Source organism: Sebastes fasciatus, chromosome 16 (assembly GCF_043250625.1).
Source record: "Sebastes fasciatus isolate fSebFas1 chromosome 16, fSebFas1.pri, whole genome shotgun sequence".
NCBI lineage: Eukaryota > Metazoa > Chordata > Actinopteri > Perciformes > Sebastidae > Sebastes > Sebastes fasciatus.
Window position 1 is genome coordinate 23,231,752 of NC_133810.1, and position 26,458 is coordinate 23,258,209.

General features: G+C 38.8%; 1 protein-coding gene across 1 annotated transcript in view; it reads right to left on the reverse strand.

Moving 5' to 3' along the window:
- LOC141752901 (roundabout homolog 2-like) overlaps window positions 1-26,458 on the reverse strand; it is a 112,806-nt gene that overhangs the window by 79,231 nt on the left and 7,117 nt on the right. The gene's annotated exons all lie outside the window — the stretch shown is intronic.

Consider the following 26,458-nt stretch of genomic DNA (forward strand, 5'->3'; position numbering starts at 1 on the left):
GCTATGTTTCCTCAGGTATTCCTTGAAGGATACTGATGGCAAACACCTGATCACCTCTGATCTTTAAACCACACTTCAAAATGGACAAGAGAGCTGTGCCTGACGATATGAAACTGCTTTGATAAACTGAAAAATAGCTAGTAGTCTGAACATAAGAGCCTAAATATAAGTAAAATCAGGTCAGGCATTTCACCACACAATGAGCAATGACATAAATTATCTTAATAATCCACTCTTCTGCATAGTAGTTAATGAATTCAAACACGCCTACACATGAATTAAACTAAATTTGTCAAGCGATAAGAATTATTTGGGTTATTTATAATAGTCCCTTGTACTGAGCCTGGGCAAAATTACAAATGTATCCATTTTAAGAACAGAACTAAATATTTACAAACTTTTCTCTTTTTTGGGGCACTCAACTAACTATAGTCTTGTAATAAAAAAGCTAATATTGTAAATAGTTAATGAAAACATGAATTAATTCCATAAAATATGCAAAAGAGACAAGATAAATGTCCATATTTGATGGTGAAAAACATCCCGCGTGGATGACTGCACAGGGATAGACTTGTGTTCAACAGAAGCTGGTTATCTGAGGCGATCTGGACCAAGCTGGGAAAGAAAGTGCACTCACACAAACTTGTACCCTGAATAGCAAATTATGCAAAAATTAGTACTGTCTGTACCACTTAAGCCAGCCTTTTCCTTCCTGGACATGCTGAGCTTTTTGTACGAGTCATGTCAATTCATCAGTGGGCTATAATTATGGTATGTTAATGTTGATAATGGGGATCCGTGCGTCATGATCATCTGTGGCGTCATCTTTGTTTTGGATTGAAGAGTGGGCAAAGTGAGGAATCAGGATGGCTGGGGGCTGTTTTAAGCAGTAAAACAAAGGGACTTTAAAGAGGACCTGTTATGCTTTTGTGCTTTTACCCTTTCCTTTAGTGCGTTATAGTTTTTTTGTGCATGTACAATGTCTGCAAATTACAAAGCCCCAAGGCCACACCAAAGGGAATTCCTCTCCCGACAGAAACACTGCTCCTGAACTGCCTGAAAAGCCTTGCATGAAGTCCCGCCTTTTCTTCCGTAATGTGGTGATGTCACCAAGTAACACATTTGCATAATACCTGCCATCAGCTTGTTTGGCATACCCTCAAACAAAGCTAGTTAGCTATTTTTTTTTTTTTTTACATGAATAAAAGTTACAAAACATAACAGCATCCCTGCTGTGACTAAAATCAGTAAGAGAACTGCACATTTATAAAGATAATGGCTGGCGGAGGCTTTCAACAATTACACAATAACACACCGTACTGTAAACATGACTGACAGCACATGAAAGCATAGAGATCCACATCCATTTATTCACAGATAAAGCAGAGATATTGTAGATTCGATTTACTTTGTAATTCAAAAGCAGAATAAATCACCTTCATCTTCACCATATCTATTTTCCTCCCCTCTCATCCCCTTTAGCAATTGGCATTTTCACCACACACAATGAGCAAGCAGGTTACTAAACGGCATCACTTAAATCCACACAAACAGTGCATTTTCGCTTAGTAAATTACACGAATGGAGTCATTTTGTTAATCTTCTCATCCATTTTCCACTCAACAAGTGGCACACCTTAAAATACAAATGAATTATGTTAAAAGCCTCCAAAAAAAACAGTCTGCCTGCGTTCCTTCATGTCACAGCATGGCAAAAAAAATATTCTACATGGATGGTAAATCAGATTCTTCATTTAAAAAAAAAAAAAAAAAAATACTAAAAAGCCACAGCACTTTAACATCTGACTCTAATAGTAGTTAAAGGTACAGTGTGTAGGATTCAACGGCATCTAGTGGAGTGGTTGCATATTTCAACCAACTGAATATCCGTCAACTCACTCTCCTCTCTTTCCAAGACTGCGTTAACGTGAGCCACCGGGTGCAAAACCGTGGTAACGCCATTCTTACCATAATAACACTACTGTAGGAGCAACGGAAGTCAGACAGCGGCTGGCGGTACCACGATTTTACACTCTGCGACTCACGTTACCGAAGTTTCACAAGCGTGTCCAAGAACTACAGTGGCCATCAGGTAACATAAAAACGCAAAAGGCTCTCTCTAAAGCCAGTGTTAGATTTGTTCGTTCTGGGCTACTATAGAAACATGGCGGACTCTGTGAAGAGGACCCGCTCCCTATGTAAATATGAAGGGCTCATTCTAAGGTAACAAAAACACAACGATTCTTGGTTTCAGGTGATTATACACTAGTTACAAACATTATATTCCATTTCTGCAAATAGATCCCCCAAAATGTTACACACTGTAGTTTTAGGCAAGCTCGAGCGGAATGTCTGAGTTTAAGAAGTATAATTGCAAGTGCTTCAGCTGAGACATTTACTTCCAGATAAACAGAACAGGTAGGTCAAGTGTTAATACCTTAAATTTCTTCCCATTAAAAGGGTCTGTTTAATCGTCCTTGAGCAAGCTCTTACTCATTGTAACATATTGTACAATTTCTCAGAATCCCCACGAAATGATTTCTATATTTAATTAATAAATTCATCCTTTACTTTATCACAATTCAAATCATAAGAGTTTAATCATACCAAGAATAAGACGCATTGTTACATGTATCTAAATTCCTTTTGAACAGATAAAAAATGTGTGATTGATTTGCGATTAATCACGATTAACTATTGACAATCTTGCGATTAATCGCCATTAAATGTTTTAAACGACTGACAGCCCTAATATTTAGATAGGCAACACCACATGATCCATCATTGTGATTGGTAGGTCAAATCTGTCCTGAAATATTGCTGCAAAGAGTGGTTTTGCAATTACCAACGCAATTATTTCACACTCTGTGTGGGAGTCGGTAGTCTATCCAGGCAAGCAAGAGCTGTGCAAAAGCTATTTGAGCATATTGCTTGGCAGACATGACTAAAGTTAGGTGAGTAAGTTTGGGCATTTCTTCACAACAGCTTTCACAAACAGTTGGTCGGAATTTACTCCATTAGATATTTCCAGGAGAATTGTTCACCTCAGCTCTAGCAGTAACAGTGAGTCAAAGAGATAAAAAATGACCCTTTTGTCATTGGTATTTGTGTAAGATCTCGATCACAACTACAGCCTAGGGCAAGGCTAAAAGAACACTACATAAATTGCTTCATCTGTTAGTTACGGGAGTGTCTGCTACCCAACAGGCAGAGGATGCGGGCAGGCAATACAAGCCAACAACCTTATTGTTTCGGGGGGTTTTCATGACCCCTCGTGACAACTGCTTCCCCACAAAACATCCATCACGGGAAATGATGAGGTGCGTGTTTGTCTCTCTCCACTCTATATGCATTTCTGCGCACTCTGACAGAAAGCTGTCAGATGTGGGGGCTGGAGTGATTTTCCACTGGCATCCATGGAGAAAATCCTGGTTGGATTCAGAAGCTGCCTGGCTTTTTTTCTGATGTGTTAAGAGTGCTGGAGACAGGCCTGGCGGGTTTAAGCAGATTAATTAGGGTGTAGCAAAGACTGTGAAGAAATCTCTCTTCCATAGATGCTATATCCACTGACACAGCTTTGCATATACCGGCAAGTCCCCTGAAATGTGCTCACTACCCCCCGCATCTCGCTCTAAAACTCTCTCATGGACACACACACACACACACACATATATACTGCACACACACACACACTGGAGACACTGTTGGAGGGCAAAAAGTCTGCCATGGCCCCCCACTCATCCTCCCTCTCTCTCTCCGGGGTTAGTCCAATAATCATCCCTCTTTCCCTGAATGTGTTTACCCTCCCTGTTTTCCTCTAACTCTGTTTTTGCTTGGAACACATTTCCCCTTGTTAGCGCACTTGCAAGGAAAATTCTATTCTATTAGGGATGATTTTCACTTCCTGCCTCTCCGTCGGAACATGGTGTTCGTGTAAACAGGGTTGCCCACGAGGTGAACAGAAAAAAAAAAAATATGAGAAAGAAACAGACGAGCGAGGGATTAGCAGCTGGGAAAGTGGTGCGGTTTAAAATTCAGAACTGATGCACACCACCGATAATAATGGCTCTTTATGAGCAGCAGGCTGGGTGTTGCTCTAGAGATATATGGAAAGTGACCCAAACTGAAACCAAAACTTGTTATTCCTTCTCCGCTTTCCGCGAAATACCCATTATCTGCCATCTTATCTTGCCGCGCTGATTGATATTGAAGAAAAGACAAGGGCAGAAAATAGAAACACCCCCCCGCCCATCCCCGAATCCTCATCACCATCATCATTTTCATCATTACATGAAATATGACCGAGAGCATAATCCCACAATGCCGTGCAAACGTCGACGTGAGTTAGCGTCAAGAAGACACAAGAGATATGCATGCATCATCTGGCCAGGAGAACATCACTTGTGGGGAGACAGCCAGAGGCCCTACGGAGGAGAAGTGGAGAGGAGGGTGGTGGTGGTGGTGGTGGAGGGGGGGGGGGGGGGGGGGGGGGGGGGGGAAGAGAATAGTAGAGGGAGAAGAAGGAATAAAGGGTTCAGAACAACAGAAAAGGGAATTGAGAGGGAAGTGAAAAGAAAATGAGGTTCAATATTAGGGAGGGAAAAAGAGGATGAAGTGAGTGGGATATTCACCGTAGCACAGGGAGGGAAATAATACAGAGGCAATCAGAGAAAATGGAGGCATAATATCCCGGCGCTGCATAATCTCCGCAGATTCAAGCATAATGCATAATCTCCACAGGTTCAACAATACACCATGTGCCCTAATTCTGCAGCCAATTACAAAGTGGGTGCCGTTTGGTCGGTTTTCGCATGTGTGGGTATGGATTTGACTTGGATGTGGATTTGAGGTGGGTGTCTTTCTGAAGGGTGCAGCAGACAGCTGGGGTCCCCATGCATGCTCCGTCCCTCCCCTTTGCACTTCTCTAATGCCCTTCACTGACCAGATTAAAGCCCAAATGACAAATGCACAAAGGCTGGAAACATCTGTTCTGGAACACACTGTCCATCCACTCCCCGTGCTGAGCTCTGTTGGTCACTCCACAGTTCCGGTCCCCGCGCGGACAACATCTGCAGCGATGGACTAGTGCACATTAACTACTGGAGCATGAGACCAAGCTAACCCAGTAACCATGAGAGCATCGTCCTTTTTACACAGGAACACAAGTGCTTTATAAAAGAAAACTGCTTTCCACATTGTTGCCTTTTGTATAATTAAACTGATGTTATCTGTGTTCTTTAAACTAAAATGTGTATTTTGACAACCATTTAGGTAACGTGACATTTTACTAGTGATGTCACGAGAACTAATGCTTTGTTACAAAGTTGGTGCCAACATTCTGAAAACGTGACGGTACTCGTTTTTCTACAGTACCTTAGGTACCAGGGATCATGGCTCGAGGCTAATGTCATTATGTCGTTATGTCGTAATGACGTTAAATGTTAACAGCTCATGGGCAGCGCAGTCCTGCTTGGCTAAATAACGGAGCTAACAGCTAACGGAGGTTGCATTGAGTTACATTATGATGTGTTCAAGCTCTATTCAGTATTCAGAAGGGCACCGATACCGATACTGGATCGGATATAAGGTCAATATTGATTCAGATAGCTGGATCGGCTGATCCATTCAACTCAATTTTATGTTTATATACTATATATATTATTCACTGCAATTTTAATTCCTGTACAAGTTTTTTTTCTCCAATGTGTTGCTGCATTAAAAAAGATTTACACTTGAATTGTAATTCCTGTTAATTTTGAAGATTTTCCACCAAGTCGCAGATGTACGATTTATAACTTTAATAATTTAACAGTTAAATACAGTTATATCTGTGTATTTATTGGTCACATTTAGGTTTACAAAGTTAGGAAAGCAATGTTTAAGTCAAGCCCGATGTTGTCGATACACTTAAAAAGAATGATCCCAGTCACTTTCACACAGTAAGACATACAGGTTATTAATTAAACACTGGTATCGGATTGGTACTCTTTATCGGCCGATACCCAAAGCCCAGGTTTCGCTATCGGGACTGAAAAAGTAAGATTGGTGCATCCCTACTATTCAGTTAAAATGAGGCCAATTGGGCGAAGGTAAATTATAACATTATCATGATGAGTTCAAATGTAATCTTGTAAACATTTAGTTTTTGGCGAGAAACTTGAGGCAGATCATCAGGTGTTAATAATAATATATTTATTTTTTTTACCGTGGTAACGAATTAGGAATCGAGAATCGTGGAATTTCACAGGTACCGGTATCGACTATTTAATTTATTGTATCATGACATTCCTACATTTTACGATAGCCTGGTACTCATTCGACTCATTCTCAAGTGCGGTTTTCCTCGTGATGCATTTGAATTTGGGCTTAGTATCGGTGTTGTCTCGTGCCATCTTTCCCTCCAAGGGTACTCAGCTTGGGGTAAAAAGGGTTGCTGTTAGGAAAAAAGTGTTGTGACTTCTACGATCTACCACATGCTGATATTGTGCAACTTCCACTTAGCCTTGTTGTGTCTGCTTCACATTACACTCCATAACCCCTTTTCCTGCTGTACATAGCAGCCATGCCAGTCTCTTGCAAGCCTTAAAAAAAAAAAAACACTGGTTGTGAACGAAAGAGCTTTTGAGTCTTTGCCAAAAAATATGTTTCACTTCTACAACAAATGCAATTACACGGCGTGCCATCCTTCGTTGTGAACTAGTGTAAAGTGTCTTTAAGTATGAAGTTAAGCCACTATGGGCCCTGCAGCTCACGACATGTGCTTCCTATCACTTTTAATTCAGATAAGGGATTTTTACAGCTGCGGCTAAGGACTTAAGAGTCCTCACAGCATAGAGTAAATGGAGCATATTAGTAGCAGTGCACAAAATTCCATGAGGTGGAAGGCAGCACATCTATACCAACAACCTAGAAACTAAATGGTTTTATAAATTAAACAAATACTGAGTAAATATCTAGGCTATGAGGGTCACCAAGTCTGTAGGTTGAGGAGATGAAGGACACCAAATGGCGTGTTGTTTTGAATGTTGGAGATGAGGCAGTAATCTAGGGAGGGGAGTGGAAAGGTGCTTATTGGGAAGAATGTGAAGTCATAAACTGCAGTACTATGTGGGTGAATGAAGGATCAAAATAGACAGAAAGTAAAGGCATGCGGTGCCGGGTGGTTAGCAGCTCAGATACAGCACTTAGACTCCTGGTACACCGGCTCTGAATCGGCCACCCAGTCCATCGTTCTGCCCTAGCAATACTCCAACAGTAACTATTGCATGCTTTTCACAAAAACACATCAGGTGTGGATGGAATCTTATTTGCTTCCTTGTTGCAATTACATCCTGTACAACAGTGGAGAATGAATTGACACACATGGGGGTGCAGCACTCATTGGTATAAAAGGCAGTGACATGCCATACAGCATTTATTTATGAAATAACCTATCCCAGGTAAAAAGCACGCAGAAACACATGCTTGAGTGTGCGAGCTTGGATAAAAGAAAGACACTACGTTGGGTGAATTTCATGAATAAATCACGCTTCCGGATATTCCCTTTGCTTTTTACTCACTGAAGTGTATAAGAGTGATGTCATCCTTTTTCAACTGCCCTGGCACTCTCTCCACTTCTTGTGAATCAGAGGACACGATGGATGGAGTTGTTGACCGTTACTTGGCAAACCGATGTGATTGAGGTGAATGAACGGGCGAAACGGAAGTCTGGAAGGTGACACTTAGCAGATATAACAGCGCTTTGGCCTAGATTGGTGGGATGTTGGGTGGGCCACATGAATAATAAACTAACTACACAGTCCCTCTTGCTGGCTGTCTTCCCTCTCATCACCCCCCGCCAGACTGGAGACCACTGAAGGGAGTGGATCTAAGCTCACTCAAATTAGTGCCATGAAAAGACAAAGCTATTTCAACACAATGACTAGCTTCCAGTCCAGCTTAATATACCAGAAAAGAATGAAGATACTACATTATAATACTACTGCTTGTCCCTGGGTGCTTTCTTTATTTTCATTAGAAGCAAATGTGCCTGAAGATGCCTTCTTACCCATGTGCCAAGACAAGTCTTTATGCAGCGATTGTACATCAATCACTGCACAGCAACCATTATGAACCATTACCATTTTATTGAGAGACACATGACTTAGCTCAGGCTGTTATCATACACCGTTCGTAGCTTTACCTACGAAAAGTAACGCACTGTAATTCATATATATTCCACTAAATCAATTTGTATGTAATCCATGTAATCGTGAACCAGGAAGAATAAAGAGCGACAAATGCCACACTTTCGGCCAGGACACCGGTGTTCGTATCCCGTGTGAAACCAGAAGTTGATTCATTTACAGTGGTGGAAGAAGTTCTCAGATCATTGACTTAAGTAAAAGTAGAATTATCATGCCCTAAAAATACTCCAGTACAGGTAAAAGTCCTGAATTTCATATGTTACCTAAGTACAAGTACAGAAATATTATCAGCAAAATGTACTTTAAGTATCTAAAGTAAAAGTTATCATTACGTACAGTGGCTCCTTTTACAGTGTTACATTATGATATAATATTTCATTATTCTGTTTTTATCACTGATGAATACATTTAAGAGCATTTTAATGTTGTAGTTCGTCAATGTGGAGCCACTTTGAGATATTTATATACTAGTGGGTAGATTGGACTATATTATATAAGCATATCATATGTTGTTGAAGTAAAAGGTTAGTAGTAACTATAGCTATTAAATAAATGTAGTGGAGTAAAAAGTACAATATGTCCCTCTGGGATGTAGTGGAGTAGAAGAATAAAGTAGCATAAAATGGAAATACTCAAGTAAAGTACAAGTAGGATAAAATTGTACTTAAGTACAATACTTGAGTGAATGTACTTCACTGTTTGTTAAGTAAGTTATTTTAACCTAAACCACAATCTTTTCCTAAACCTAACTAAGTAGTTTTGTTGCCTAAACCTAACCAAGTATATCAAGCATAGTAATTTTAACCCGAACATTGACTTATATGTTACGTAACTTCTTTACTTAAGTAATGCCACTTCTGTAGTTATTTTAAACCAAACCATGATCGTTTCCTAAACCTAACTAAGTAGTATTGTTGCCAAAACTTAACCAAGTATTTTAAGCGTAGTTATTTTAACCCAAACATTGACTTATTTGTCACGTTAATTCCATAATTAAGTAACGCCACTTCCGTAATTATTTTAACCCAAAACATGACCTTTTCCTAAACCTAAATAAGTAGTTTTGTTGCCTTAACCTAACCAAGTTGTTTCCTGGGAAGACGGAAGATTATTTTGAAAGGACTGCATGCATGTAACGAATGGAAATTGACACATGTTACTGGACATTCATAGGAAAACGCAGGAAAAATGAGTAATGACTTCATAAGATATAAAAAACGTTTTATGAGGATATGTTGCTTAGCTTTGTCACTCAGATGCACACACATACATGTACTATGAGCACATGGGCATGCTAGGGGTGAGTTTGAATATTACTACTGTGTTTTTACTTTTTTTTTTCTACCATAATCCATTCTGTTCATCCTAATATTGATACCTGACTTTATGTAATGCTTATAAAACATGGCTGGATGTAAGCTTTCAGAAAAAAACAGAAGGCTAACACCCAGCGGCAGCGGCCATAGATGACAGCAGCAATAAGTTACTGCTGTATCTGTAATAGTGTGAAGGCCTCATTCAAGGTCTGCTAATGGAGAAGCTTAAGCCAGCGCCAACTCATCTAAAAGGAGATGTATGGCCATATTTCAAATTCAAATGTCGAAACACGACTGCATTAAATTATAGCCGATAATGTACTACTGTGCACGGCATCACAATATACTACCTTGAAAGGTAGACAGCGGCGTGTAATGAATCATTTTGTGATCCGTCATATTGGAAATGGATTGCGCGGTGCGGTCTTTGCCAAGTCGCAGCCCAAACGTGCACAGGCAAAATAAAATGATCAAGTTTTTCTGTATGTATGTATGAATGTAAATCTATCAGTTATGCTTCTGCCAGAGAGGGTAATGTAAATTAGTATATTGGCTGTATTTAAAATAAATATCTGGATGCATTTTTACCACATAGTCTTCTCTTGGACTAGTACAACTTAAGCATTAAAACTCAAGGCTACTCTGACAGGAAACAGATTTTTTCTCTCACTGTATGAGAAGCGCTGTCTGTCAGATAGGGACGGAGTAGCAGGCAGCTGAACCCTTCCACCACTGTTTTGCTGGAGGATTTTCAATCAGTGTGCAAGACACCTCGGGCACACAGGAATATTTGGTTTATTCATTCAACAGGGATCCTCAGTCACAGGCTATGACAGGTGCATGGGAGCAGCTTGACCCAATGTGACCTTTAGCAGAGTTTTGCCAATCACTTCCTGAACACAACTGCTGTTATACTAATGGATGGCACTGACTGCTGCTGTCATTAGACTGGACTTTGCAGTCAATACAGCCATCTTTGAATTAATATTGTCAAGTCGTACAATTTCCAGAACCCTTTACAATACTTTTCATCAGGCGCCAAGACACTACAGTTATGTCTTTTCTTTCCAAGGAAGTCCAACAATAGCCTTAAACTTGATGATGCACTTAATAAAAATGCATATCCAGAAGGATTAAATCAATTTATATAAGGGCAAATGAAAAATATCTAATCAACTGAGCACAAAATTGAGCCAAACAATATATTTTAATCATACTTTTTTTTTGCTTCAGTAGACTATTTTCTATTTGGTCAGCACTCTAGTTTTTGTCATGGAAACAATGCTGATTAACAAATATCCTTTGTCATATTACTTTCCCCTTGTAAAAAATATCATTGCTTCTTGATGGGGGAGGAGATGTAAGTTGGTATTTTATTGAAATTGAAATAAAAATGCAATATGCACATTATTTAAAGGGGAGACGTTGATTAAGTGGAATTATTATAGAGAAATATGAGTGGTGCCAAATGGAGATGATTTAAATTAAAGCCAAATTCAAATTAAAGTTGCCTAATTACCAACGCATCGCCACACATTTTAATTGAAGTCAGATTCAAGAGAATGACATGACCACCTAAAAGCATTTACCAGGGTATGATAGACACTCAGTGGCCACTTTATTAGGTACACCTGTCAATCTAATGCAATACAATACAACAGCTCAGCCGTAACATGTCTTTTTGCTGACATTGTCGGAAATGTTAAATTCAATTATATGTTAAATATTGAGGTCATAGTTAAAGGTTGTGTTGTAATGAACCACATCATACTGAGAGGTGTTTCAAATGTTTCGTCTATCCCAATTACATACATGAGTGGGGCAGAATATTAGAAACACCTCTCAATATAATGCAGTCCATCCATCCACCATCACTGACTATGACCTCAATGCTAAAACATATAATTTAATAAATGTAGGACAATTAAAAAAAAAAAAACTGAACATTATAGGCATCATAAAAGTAGATTTTATGGTAGAACCATTGTATTGGATTGCATAAGACTAGGGCTGCAAATAACGATTACTTTCATTGTTGATTCATTTGTTGATTATTTTCTCCATAATTGATTGGTTCTTTGGTCTATAAAATGTGAGAAAATGGTGAAAAATGTCGATCAAAGTTTCCCAAAGCCCAAAATGACGTCCTAAAATGTCTTGTTTTGTCCACAACTCGAAGAGATTCAATTTACCGTCATAGAAGAGTAAAGAAACCAGAAAATATTCACATTTAAGAAGCTGTTTTCAACTATTAGATCAATAAATAAAGTGGCACAGAATTTGGAAAACACAGAAAAGCATGTAACATGTTGAATTGTATCTTGAATGGCTGTTTCTGAAGAGAATTAGAGAGCAACAACAAGCTGCAACACAGTAAATGCAGTTAGTGTGCCTCCTCGCACCAGGCATATGTTTCTTCCAACCGACTGTAAGAAAGTGCACCAGAGCTCTTAAAGGTGTTTGCATGGCCCAATTAACACCAGATGCTAGCCCTTAGCTAACTTACCGAACCTCGCAATGCACAGACCTCCAAGGAGTGAGCATGGTCCAGTTAGCACCAGATGCTAGCCCCTTATCTCACTGTCCTCAGCCAAAAAATATGCATAAATTAGTTCCACTTGGCTGCTCTGGCCACCTCTACATCTGCACTGTTGTAAGCGTAAGGCCACCTTCAACAGAGGAAAATACATCTCCTATATGTTGGTATTGTTTTATTATTGTCTTACACTGACACAAAGACTAAATAACAAATGATGAGACATGTTGAGCTATTCAAAAAGGTCGTATGGTCATTTCATCAGCCGTATTACAGGCAAATATGCCATTATAATCAACCACTGCACTGGACAGCAATTACAGCAAGTATGCACGAAATGTAAATAGTCCAATGGGATTCTACTGCACTACTCTAACTGGATGAGAACACAGATGGTAATCAGCTGTACATTATCATTATGTACATTTTACTTCATGTGTGACCTCATTGAAAGCAACAACCCACTGTCCTAGGTCCAGACAACTAACATTTTCCTCATCGTGGCAGACAGAGTTGCAAATGAATCAGAGTGAAAACACAGGCAGCAAACAGCTTGCAAAATTCCCATCCGTCATGTTAATATTCAACCCAATACACTACATCAGTGGTTCCAAACCTGGGGTCAGGGCCCCCCTTAGGGAGGGCGTCAAAAATCACAGGGGGTGCGCCACAATTTGTCTGCTCTGTGGTTGTCAAAATTAAATTTGCACATATATAACCAAAATCATAATAACACAATTACTGGATAATTAATACAAAAGTATGTATATAAAACAATTTTAAAAGATTTTTGCTACTTAGTTGGCAACATTATGTTTAAATCTGGTATTTGTGCACAGTTGCAGATAAAGATTAGGCTACACTAATATTATCAGTATTACACTATTATGCTACTATTTGTAGAATTAGATTCCAGTAGTGGCAACATTGGATTGTTCCCGACTCGTGTGATCCAAACATTTCCAACAACTCCAGAGTGTTGAAAAGTCCAGAAGTCAACAGTTATTGAAAAAAGACAGATATAATAATTTCCAAAAGTCACAACATGTTTTTATCTAACAAAATATTCTGCTTCAATCCATCATTTTTGCCATTCAGCCTTTCAAAAACAACATTTTCTCCCGCTTGCCACACTCAAAAGCAGACACGCACATGTATTAACGGGGGAATCTAGCAGCAATCTAACAGGACCATAAATTAAATTTATGTAACCACAATATATCACAAAAAATCTATTTAGACTCTAACAATACTATAGTAAATTAATTAAGTCGTTACAATCACGGCAATCACTTGGTGAATCAGTCAAGACATCATCACTTTATGTTGAGAAAACTGATTTGAAAGTTGATTTAATAAAAAAGACTAACTCATTTAATACACTGAATCTTTTTTTTTTTTTTTTTAAATGATGACATCAGACGTACACACATATGCAATTAGGGGGGGCTTCAAGGGAAATAAGTGGGGAACCACTGCACTACATTATAGCAGGATACTGTGAATACAACATGCTGACCTGTAAAGAATGAGGCCTTATGACTGTCATTTTTCATAAATCATGGAGTCCCCATGTTTTTAATACCGGACAGTGCATTTTTCTCATTAATTTCAAAGCCTTTAACGCGTTTGAAGCATTCTGTGGGTTTCTCGTGGGTTTTGTGAGACTCTAAGTGCCCCGAGTTGGAAAAAGTTCAACTCTGAACAGATAAATGCTCTTAAGCTTTTTCTCTGCCGCCTAATCGTAAGAGCTCAGGGGGTGTCCTTCTCCACTGCACTGTCAACAACAGTACTGGAGGAAAAAAAAGGCTAGTAGTGCTTATTACTGACCACCCGGAGCTAGTATCTGATTAAACGGACAGAACTTGCCACGACATAAACAACCCACATCAAGCTAAGAGGAACATTAGAGGGGCATTTGAACCTTCGGGTACATTTTTAGATTTGTCTTTCGGTTACTGCTGTGTTTTCGATTGCCTTAGCTGTAAATAGTTATGTGCGGCTCGCTGGCACACAAGTCACCGATAGCGGATTATGTGCTGCCCAGCAACAGCAAGATGCCACCACTGCAAAAAAAGATGCCTCAGTGTGATTGGGTTAAGAGATTTAGGGTAGAAAAGGATTTGTTTCCAGTGTGCTAAGGCTTTTAAAGAATCATACTCTTGTAGGTATATTGACAGCTTTACATATCTTAGTTCTGGCTGTACTTGAATGGTAGCTCTTTTATCACAAGTCCAACTAGATACATGTCATTCAGAGCATAGAACATGATAATGTTCATCCCAATACACCTTTCAAAAGAAGATGGAAGCTCCTTCAATGTGTTCACTATATCAGATACCACTGATTGAATCCCCATAAATCTTAGAAGAAAGATATGTCCCAATATTTTATAGCAACATCTCAAATATCACAGATTTGGCTCAAAGGGACAATGTCACACAGAGTATAACCGTTATTCAGCTTTTAGTGAAACTGCAGAGTGATTTTCCCCCACAGTGTATTTGGTTTATCAGAATACACTGACCAGAACAGAACACATGAGAAGACAACACGTAATTGTTTTTTTCTGTTGCGTCATAATGTCCAAATTATGAGGCAATTAAGATATTAAACTTAAAGCTAGGGTTGGTAATTTTCTTCAAAAAGTTTGTTGGTATATTGGTTGAAATTCTCATTACATCCCGACAGCAATCAATAAATCAAAAGCTCTGACAAAAAAAATAAAGAAATCCGGTATTTGTGGCTGTAGCAGGACTGTAATAAGCCTGTCCAATCATTTCATTCTACAAGCTGTTAGCTTGACAGCTGTGAGTACTACCAATAGTCATGTTTGTTGTTTACGTTCATTATGAACATTTTGGGGGAGTGGCTTTGGAGGGAGGCCTAAAGGGACGGACTGTCAGTGTTGGCGACTTTCTCTTTAGATTTAGGGACTTTTGGAGGTAGTGCTGCTAGTTACTTTCATTGGAAAAGAGTTGGCAACACTGGATTGAGCTTTTCTGTTTGATCATTTTTAACCCTTTGAACCCTGCTTTGTCCGCCTGCATTGGTATTTTTGCTTATTGTGATGTAATTTCTTAGAGTATCTTCAAATGCTTCATATCCCTAAAATCTGTACAACCTAATCTAGCAGGTTGTGTCAGTCAATAAACTATAATACTTATAATTATTATAGAATAAATTAAGTTGTGCCATAAATAAAAAAAAATAAAAAAAAATTGGACATGTTTTTTCATCAAATTTTACAAAATAAACACACAAAACATACTGATCTAAATATTTCTAAATGTATAAACATGAACAAAATATTTCTTAAGACTCCATAAGTTATTTTTTTAGTTTTTGAGATATGCTAATTGTTATGGGCACATCCATAGCAAAGGCGTTTTAATAGTTTTGTTACTTTCCGCAAGACAGAAGTGTTAGGTTTCTGTTGCAAAAATAATGAATGCCCTTGTAATTATGTTTTTTTATCTTAGATCGATTAACACACGATCATGCGAACAATGATTTCCAGCAACCGCTCGCAGGAGGTTCATTAATATCTAGAGTACTCTTACTAGTTACTCTTACTATTACTCTCAACATTACCAACCCTAGCTTTAATTCAAGCATGTACATATTATATCATTTTATAATATGAAGATAACTATGGTGAAGGCAGAAAGAAAATAATGAAAGCAAAAACTTATCCTCAACACCTCGACAGCTGAGAAAGATCAGTTCTGATCATCTGGGTTCACAAAACTCTGTACTCTGTACCAGCTTAACGAGAGCAAGGCAGAGGAAGGCAAACAGGGGATAAGCACACAGGGGGGCTGTTGGACTGGCAACAGATGGTGCAATGTGGCCAACCTATCTACTCACAGAAAACATTGACAATCTGCCTGGGAACACACAGGGTTGGCAGGCACCAACTTTGGATGCTGTCAATGGGTAAGAGTGAAATGCATGATTGATGGCAACTTGCCACTTTCAAAAACACCAGAGAGTTTCCGTCCAATAGAAACCCTACTGAACCTTACTGTAAGTGGTGTGTGCTACATTTTCTTGAATCTCACCACTAGCGCTAACGAGGTGCTTAATAATATTAATGGCTGACCATAACCTCATTTCTGGTATCACATCAAAAACCCCGACCAGAGCCCAGGCCTGACCAAACACAAACACTGTCTAATCCCACTACGCACGTGGTGTGTGCCAGTTTTAAAGCGCAAATATGGAGGTGGGAAATGATTCCTTCCATGTGATGCACTTTGGGAGGGAACACTATTTCATGCCTGGAGAAAGCAAGGCTTTGACTCTCAAATTATGCCAATTAGGCTAATGTTGTTTACTGCATAGTCTGCGGCGCCGAATGGCTCAAAGGAATGCCCGTCACTGAAGGGAGCACAGTGACAAGGAAGCAGGGAATGAGGACGCAAATGATTTCTCAACAGGGACAAGACACAACACAAGCTGAGGGTCAAATTTGTATAATGTAAATAACCCCCGCATGGGTATTTTTTGCATATGGTGAGTAGAAGTGTTGACTGGTTTTTATAGCAGTACACGAAATACAAATATCTTGGCTTAAGAGTTGATGTGTTCTTCCTAAAGTTACTTAAAGCAGCAGTAAGAAAGATTGTAGCAAATACGATTAAAAAAAGTTATTTTTATAAAACAGTCACTAAATCCTGACAATAGTGAAAAAAAAATCTGAAAAAAAAAAAAAAAGTGCTTCTGTGTCGTCCGTTATCTGCAAGAACTACAGACCGGAGGAAAACAACCTATCAGAGCCGAGCTGGAGCCTTGCCGTCTCTGAGCAGCTGTCAATCACTCGCGAACTCCGATCAAACGGTCAAACTAGGCAACGCTGATCAAATATGAATCAATATTCTGTTATGTTAATGCCTATTTTTCGCTTCAAATGTTTTCAGAAACATCTTGTAGTCTACTGGTTAGCTGTAAAATGAAAAAGTTTGTGACCCGGCAGCCATGTTGAGATCAGTTGAGGAAATACCAAGCACTGCCCACTAGCCAGAGCAAACTTTTTCATTTTACAGCTAAACAGTACACTAAGAAATGTTTCTAAAAACATTTTATGTGAGATATAGGCATTAAAGGAACAGAATATTCATTTGTATTTGATCAGCGCTGCCTAATTTGACCATTTGATCGGAGTTTGTGAGTGATTGACAGCTGCCTCCGTTGAATAAACAGGCGAAAGGAACGCTCTGTGTCTGAAATGACCTGTAATTGGTCAAAGTCTCCCGTAACAGGCTAGATTTTTTAAAGCCTGAAAATAGAGCCATGAGGAAGTGCAGAAGTCTAGTTATCTCTCATAACACTTGAATTACAATATGCTGAATGGTTATTATGGAATTTTTGCCCAATGATGCCAAAAATATTCTGCCTACTGCCACTTCAAATGTTAAAGTTTCTTCACACATTTCAAAAGAAATGGAATTGGTGACTCCAAGATACTCATATCAATTGGCATGAGTGATCAGCTGTTGGTTCCCCTGGCCCGTTTCGCAAAATTAATTTGAGAGCACTGCTTCTCAGAGATCGCAGTCTCGCAAATTACAGATAAATTTGAGAGTGCTACAGGACTCTCACATGCTCACGCATGGGCCATAATTATGCTGTTTGTTTTGATTAGTGAAACGTGAAAATGAGAGAGGGGAAACAATTCCATGTTGCCAATCACTGCTTGAATATTGCAAATTTGGTGAAACAGGCTCCTGGTCTCTCTGGTCTTGCTAACTAATCTAATTAGTTAACTAACTGATTCTAAATGTTGTGTATTTCTGCGTGTTCTCTTTCTTATTAGGAAACAGCAACATTTTGGAATGCCAAAAATATTCAAGTAGCAGACATTCATTTTTAGCTGGAGGTGACCTTTGAAAATTGAAGTGAGAAATGTTGCCTGCAGTTGTAACTAAATAACATTAATTTTGTTGGTAAGTTGGCCAAAGGTCAAAATAAAACTCAGGGAAATCTGGCAGAAGATTCCTTTTATGAAAAAAAAACTCTCTAACATTCTACTATGTTAGAATGTTTTGTGTTTTTGCAGTTCAGAAGGATCAGAGTGATGTGTGGTGAGTCGTCTCTAGTGAAACAATCTAGCTGATCGCATCATATCAATTTCAGTAGCCAGAACCCTGTTAGGGCGTGTGTCCATATAGCGTTTTCCCCTGGCAGAAAAGCACCCGCAGGGCGCTGGGGAGCGTTCCATCCCAGCGCTTCATCAAAAAAGCGCTCCCGCTGCGCGTGGGTTTTGTTTCTATGACAACAATATCTGTATCACCACTCTAACTCATACTTCATTATCTATTTGGGCTACTATCTGTTTGTTTGACATTGCCTGTTTACCATGAGCACCAACCGGAGGATTGCTTGAAAAGGTGCGTCAGTGACCATACCAGCGCCTTTCTGACAAGTTCAGAGATTTTCAACTAGTAAAAGCGCTCAGAACGGCCGCACAAAAAAGTCAGAGCGCTTTATACACTCTCTCCTATGAATAATCAGCCTTAAAGGGTTAGTTCACCCTAATTACAAAAGCCAAAACAAAACAAACAAAAACATATTTCATTATTTAATTTACCCTATTGGTATTTAGCCATGCTTATATTTTCAGCTATGCCAGCAGCATGGCCATGTCTGTCTGATGGATTACCGTGAATCAATATGATAATTTATCACACAATAATACACAATTATGTCGTCTAAATTGATAATAACATGCATATACTAACTCAAATTTCTCAGAAAATTTGATCATTTTGTACTTAAGTTTTTAATAACATGAGAAAATAAATATTAATAAATAAAGTATTTCATATACACTATTTATTAGGGCTGTCAATCCTGATTAATTGCATGATTTTCCATTTGTGTTCACAATTATTCGCACATATTTTATTTTTTCAAAATGTACCTTAAAGGGAGATTTGTCAAGTATTTAATACTCTTATCAACATGGGAGAGGGCAATATACTTACTTTATGTATGTATGTATGTATATATTTATTACTGCAAATCAATTATCAACACAAAACAATGACAAATATTGTCCAGAAACCCTCACAGGCACTGCATTTAGCATAAAAAATATGCTCAAATCATAACATGACAAACTCAAGCCCCACAGGTAACAATAGCTGTCAGTGTGCTGACTTGACTATGACTTGACCCAAACTGTATGGGTTTACCATAAAGTTGGCATATCTGTAAAGGGAAGCCTCGTGGGTACCCATAGAACCCATTTTCATTCACATATCTTGAGGTCAGAATTCAAGGGACCCCTATGAAAATGGCCATGCCGCTTTTTCCTCACCAAAATTTAGCATACGTTTGGAGTGTTATTTAACCTCATTCCTGACAAGCCAGTATCACATGTTGCGTAAGTTTGGAACGTTACTGAGCAGCACAACCATTTATTTATTGAATTACCAGAAAACATGCTATATATCATTATCGAGATATGAAATGACTTATATCTGGATAGAAAATTGTGCCCATAGGCCTATCGCCCTGCCCTACAGTCCACAACTTTACCTCAAAGAATGAATCTCAAGCATTACTTCTACTCATTCTACTAAAACTTCAAATAAATGTCCGGTTTGTTTAATCACTCATCAAAATAATCACCACAGTGTGCTAAAAAACAATGCAGGCAGTAGATTTATCTAGCATCGCGGCTGATCAGTTTGTTGGCCGCCTGTAACTGGGAGGATATAATTGATGACTGTCTGGCTAATTCACTTAGCCCAGTCAAACAGAGGGGGACTCGTCTTGCTCTTGAGTTTTGTGCTAATGAACACCCTTGCATCCGTCGCCCTTCCACCCACACCTCCCTTCAACACATCGCTGTTTACGTCTTTCTGTCCCCTTCTTAATAGTTTGTGGGAGCTGTTCTAATTCCATCAACAGCCACTCACTCTGATGATTAGTGCCAGTCCACTGGTGGCCTGGAGGTCGCACAGTTGTTTGTTGACGGCGCTCTGAAGTAGCGCTCAGCTGCAGCGCTCAGCTGCAGCGTCTGAATAAAACAAGACTGAAGATGTGAAAAGCTGGCTCGGTGGTGGGCCATGTGTGATTGTACACATTGACAGCAGGTGACGGTCGATTATTAAAATTACACACTTGGATGTGAGAAACAAGTGACATGCTGCAACGGTACGAGAAACACAATGAGTCTTGTTTATCAAGCAAAAAAAATGCACGACCGTCTAATAATAAACAGACATGGCCTGATTTTTTTCTGGGAAATGGCTGATGTTATCATTTGTGTCAAATATGCACCCAACGGTACAGGAAATAGAATTTCAACAAGGGTGAGAATACTCCAGGTTTGTGCCACAGTGATGTTTTTTTCGGCTGAAGCAGTGAATGTTCCCTTACCGGCCTTGGATCAAATATGCCACTCTCCAGGGTCTTATTTTTGGCTTTCATATTTCAAATCGGGAGAAAAACATAGTTGAGAATTCGGGGTTAGTTTCAGTCATTTTCAACTGAAGAAAGATACATGCTCAATGTACAAAGCACTTCCCCTGTAAAACCACCATTCTGGAAAATATCCACAGTGTGCTTCAATACATAGCAAAAATGAAATAATCTTGCAGTATGGTCATACTGTCTTTAAGAGGACCTATTATGCTTTTGTGCTGCCTGCGTTATTGTCTATTTGACTCTAAATGGGACCATAATTTACTAAATGAATATCATGCTGTAATGAAGAAGACTTCAAACTTGCGATTGAGACCATAAACTCATGTTTACAAAATTTTACTGAGGTAATAAATCAAGTGAAAAGTAGGGTCATTTTCTCATAGACTTCTATACAATCAGACTTCTTTTTGCAACCAGAGGAGTCGCCCCCTGCTGGCTATTAGAAAGAATGCAAGTTTAAGGCACTCCCGCTTTGGCTTCACTTTTCAGACCCAGAGGTTGCCTCTGCTCCTAAACTGCCTGAAACTTCTTGCTGGAAGTCACGCCTTTTTCTTCTGTAATGTGATGTCACCAAGTAACACGTACATAATACCTGCCTAGTGACTAGTTTGGCACGTCCTCAAACAAAGCTAGTTAGAGCGGAGCTGGAGCGGAGTCCGAAGAGTTTGGTTTGGTTTACCAATCAAAACAGAGTGGGCCAGCTGACCAATCAGAGCAGACTGGGCTTTTCTCGGGGGATGAGCTCAAACACAGCGTTTCAGTACAACGGTGAAAAGAGGTGCTGCAGCACAGCCGGTATAAGAAAAATAAAGTGTTTGCTTTTTTTACATTAAAGCATGTAAGCATGCTCTAGTAGAAACCCAAAATACATATGCACCTGAACATATGCATAACAGGTCCTCTTTAATGGGCATCACAGTTGTATTGAAGTGAGCCAGAAGTCAGAGGCACAGGAGGAACAAGCATAACTGTAAGAAACAAGTCTGAAAGGGCAAACACTTTCAAATGTGTTAATGGATAATAAAGCAAACAAAAGAGGGAGTTGATACAGGGTGAGGAAAACATAAATTGTTTCTTCAAATGTAAGGAAAACTATCATTTTGCTTTTTAGGCGTTTTCTGCTTTTGCCATTTTACTCACAGTCCATTTAGAAAATCAATACAACATAAGACATACAAAGTGATTTTGCTATCTTACTGTCTATTGATTATTTGTCATGAGCTCTACTGTGCAACATGTATGGAAAAAAAACTGTGTAGAAATAAGTATTTGTTTGTTTTTTAAGCAAGGTTTGGTTAATTTATAAGACAAACAGCTGTCATGAGGTATATTATTTGTTTTTGCCAGGCTGCTGCCAGATGTAGATTTCTGGCATATCTACATCATTTACATATTTCAAGCTTTGCTACCATCTTAAACAGCTGAAGTGTTTTGCATCACATGGAATGAATAATGCCCCTTCAAATTTCATGTCAGACTGAAGCTCATAAAATGCATGACGAACCTCCAAAATTGAGCTTGTTCAGCACAAATGTGCCCAGGGGAGCAGCACCCCCCTCAAGTTAAGCTACATTTTCTAAGCCACTGGTTGAGATACAAAGCTACAGCCCATTAGAAAATTTCAGGATGTGTGTGGACTCTAAGGAAGCAGACCGTTTTGAGCCAGGCTCGCTGTCAGAGCACACCCACAGCACTTTCATCTACCCGCTCGCTCCCACCCGCAGCATTGCATGACAACTTTGGCTGCAGCAACACTGGCAGTAGCACTGCAGCCCCTGAAGGAGCCATGCCAGTATGCATCCCTATAGCCATGTTGTTCTGAATTACACAAAGAGGACTAGAGGCTGCCTTGGACATACTGTTTTTTTTTTATGTAAGAGACGCTCCAGAAAAAAAATAAACCTATTGACATTGTCTGCGCAAGAGGAGACAACAAAATAGGTTAGTGTCTGTTATTTCATCTGGGAAACATGACTGAAATAATCATTTGTGGGTAAAGTTGTGAGCGTGTAGCTTCTACAACTAGGAACTGAAGATCTAAATATATGGGGTTAGAAAACAACCCAATGCAAGTGGTATTTAAATTTGACTACTAAATTGCAAAGCCTACACAGTCATTATCTTGCCACCCAGCTTTAAAGGAGACCTCACAATCGGACAACTGAAAATCCCACAGTAGTCGATAAGAGTGGGAATCACCAGATTATTATTAATTATCACGATACTTGAGTCACAATACAATCTTATTGCGATTTTAAACATTTTGCGATAAGATATATTGCCATTTATTACCTTTTTTCAACTGCAAATTATGCCGTTTGTCAACATCTGCTTTATCTAATAAGATACAGATTTTACTCTGTTCATTCACATATCTTGAGGTTAAAGGTCAAGGGACCCCTTTGAAAATTGGCCATGCCAGTTTTTCCCGGCTAAATTTTGCTGGCTTTGGAGCTTTATTTAGCATTCTTTCCGACAAGCTATGACATGGTTCTACTGTCATATGATACCAGTATATTCACTATTGCTTGAAGACTGAGCCTGATATAATCTCTGAAAACAGAATAGGCAGCAGGCCGGCGGATCGTTAAGAGGTTAATAGTAGGGCTGTCCAAGTTAACATAATATTAATGTTTGCATTGATGCAAATTCGTTTCAACGCCACTAATTTCTTTAACGCAAACTTGCAGTTTTTATGTTGTAGGGGTTTTAAAGGTAGAGTGAAGATACTGGTATCATATGATACTAGAAAACCTAAGGAATCCATTGATACCATGTCAAACTAGATTGTCGTAAAGGAAGCTAAATGACGGTCCAAACTTACGCTAAATTTTGGCGAGGGAAAACTGGCATGATCATTTTCAAAGGGGTCCCTTGACCTCTGACCTCAAGATATGTGAATGAAAATGGCTTCTATGGGTACCGACGAGTCTCCCCTTTACAAACATGCCCACTTTATGATAATCACTTGCGGTTTTGGGTAAGTCATAGTCAAGTCAGCACACTGACACACTGACAGCTGTTGTTGCCTGTTGGGCTGCAGTTTGCCATGTTATGATTTGAGCATATTTTTTAAGCTAAATGCAGTACCTGTGAGGGTTTCTGGACAGTATGTGTCATTGTTTTGTGTTGTTAATTGATTTCCAATAATAAATATATACATACATTTGCATAAAGCAAGCATATTTTCCCACTCCCATGTTGATAACAGTATTAAATACTTGACAAATCTCCCTTTAGGGTTTATTTTGAACAGATAAAAACCGTGTGATTAATTTGTGATTTTATGATAACTATGGACAACAGAGACTTATTGAAGTGTGAGGTGCACTCCACTGTGCAAGTACTAAGATGGTACTACTTTCCCCATAAATATAGCAAAATCCATACAAATTCACAAAGAGATCTAAACAAGGCTTCAATAAGAATTCAATATTCTACAATACATCATTCAAGACTCATAAGAGAGCTGCTTTGGAATGAAAAGGAAAGCCATATTCCTCAGATTTAGATTTAGTTCCTGTTTGTTTGGTACTTGTTATTTGCAACAATACATTGTGTTTGTTTATTTCACCATCCATATGTATTGCTGATACATAAGTAGCGTACCTCTCTCCAACTCCAACAATAGGGGAAAAAAAAAACGATTTGTCAATAATAATTGCAGCTCCTACACTTACAATGAATGTGACAATTAACTTGGAAAATGAATTCAGAATGCCCGTTTGAGCTGCAAAAATACAAATGAGCTTTATTGTATTTAAGGGAGAACCAGAAAATCCCCGCAAAATCACTTTGACACAGTCATTGTGTTCATAAAGTCGGCCTCTATTCAGTCAAGGGAATCAGCGGAGCGGCTGTAACATTTGTCTCCTGACACTATAACGACAGTTTTGGGTCTCTGGTTTCTTTATGAGGGACAGTTAGTCACTGTCTTAAAATACAACAGTGCTGTTCAAGATGTAAAGACAGGGATACTGTTATAGTAGCTTATAGATAGTACAATATCAAACACCACAATGTCTCATGTTATACGTACAAGCCATATCCTGACACACACAGACACACATTCCCGTTTACCCAGCATTTCCTTAAGCATTAGTATTTCCAGGACCACTATTGATTTGAGAGAAAGGAGAGGAAACAGCACCGGTAAAGGAAGACAATAGGAATACAAGTGTCTAATGTGGAAAAAGGCAATAAGACAAAGAGAGGATGTGGCGCACAAAACGACACAAAGATCTCAGATAACGTCTCTGACTGAGTCGCTATTAGGTTCAGGGCTCTTATCTCAGTTTTTTTTCTTCTTTCTTTTTTTTTTCCGTTCCTATTTCATGATTTGCCCACAAAGCCAAGTGGGAGACAAATCCACAAAAGCCACAAGAGCACCGTTAAGACCATAACTCTGATGGGAAGAGTTCCTTCCGATTCTTATTACAACAAACTACAGGATACATCATAGTCAAGTCATTAAGTCCAACAACTTCCATGTTTTATGATTCAAAACAGGCATGTGTACAGGGTCGGCAAGTATATTTTTTTGTTTGCCACTCAGAAATTTTATCTGCCACTTTTTAAATCTATGCGCTAAATGAAAGAATAACATTTTAGATCATTCAATGTTCGATATATTTTACACAAAACAACATAATATACAAATTCCAGAGTTCGAATTACACCGTAGCTTTCTGGGAGCCCTATTTTTCGGGGGTAGAAGGATACTGTACACAGCACTGTATTGTACTTTGCTATTGTCATTTATAGTGCTTATTTGCGTAAAAACACAATTCAAATGATTAGGAAATACATGATTGTATTTTTATTTAAATATTTGCTTTGATTAAAAAACGTTGGCATCAGTAGTTTTAATTATGTATTATAAGCTGCTTAGAGCTAGTGTTAATGTTAGGAAGTTAAACAGGTCATAAGTCCCTCTCTAATATCTATTTTATATTGCTGGGAAAACATCTCATTCAAACAAATGGATTTATTAAAAGTTTCTTGCCAGAAACTTAATTTTACGAGATTACATTTGAAAACATCATGATAAAATTAGGATTTACCTTTGCCCAATACTCATTTTAACTGAACAGAGCTTGAACGCACCATAATGGACTCAATGGAACCTCCGTTAACATTAGTAGCTACGTAATTTAACAGCTTCTAACAGGTAACGTTACTAGCTCTCCTCCTGTTGATTTCAACACAGATTTGTTGTTCACAATGTAGCATTATCGGGGAAAAAATAGGGTGCGTCCCTCAGGTTTAGCAGCGCCATGCTTTTGAACGCTTTTTTTTCTCTCTGCCGTGGCTCCGGTCACAAACAAACTGAATGTTACAGCGTGCGTATGCATCATTGTGCATACGTAACAATCAGAAAGCATTAATACAGAGGAATCAATAGTCACGGAGGCATGAGATGCCAAGGAATCAAACAACTAGGAACCGATTCTCTGTTCCCATCCCCAGCATTTTCCCTGCCTGCAAAAGTGACGTATGGCCTGGCGATTTCATCCGCCACTGCCAACAATTTACTTGCATTTGGTGGGTGGCGGGTTAAAATTCCAGACCCTGCATGTGTATAGAAATGATTGGGCAGGCGAATGTTGTATAAATTCAAAATCAAAAGGCATTATAACTGCAACGGTTAATCGATTATTTGTCAACTATTAAATTAATCGCCAACTATTTTGATAATCAATTAATTGCTGTGAGTCATTTTTTAAGAAAACAAAAGTAAAAATTCTCTGATTCCAGCTTCTTAAATATGAATACTTTCCGGTATCTTTACTCCTCAATGACAGTAAGCTTAATATCTTTGAGTAGTGGACAAAAACAAAACATTTGAGGACGTCATCTTGGGCTTTAGGAAACGCTGATCAACATTTTTCACCATTTTTAGACCAAACAACAGTCGGACTAATCGAGAAAATGATCGTAAGATTAATAGACAATGAAAATGATCGTTGCAGCCCTAAAGAT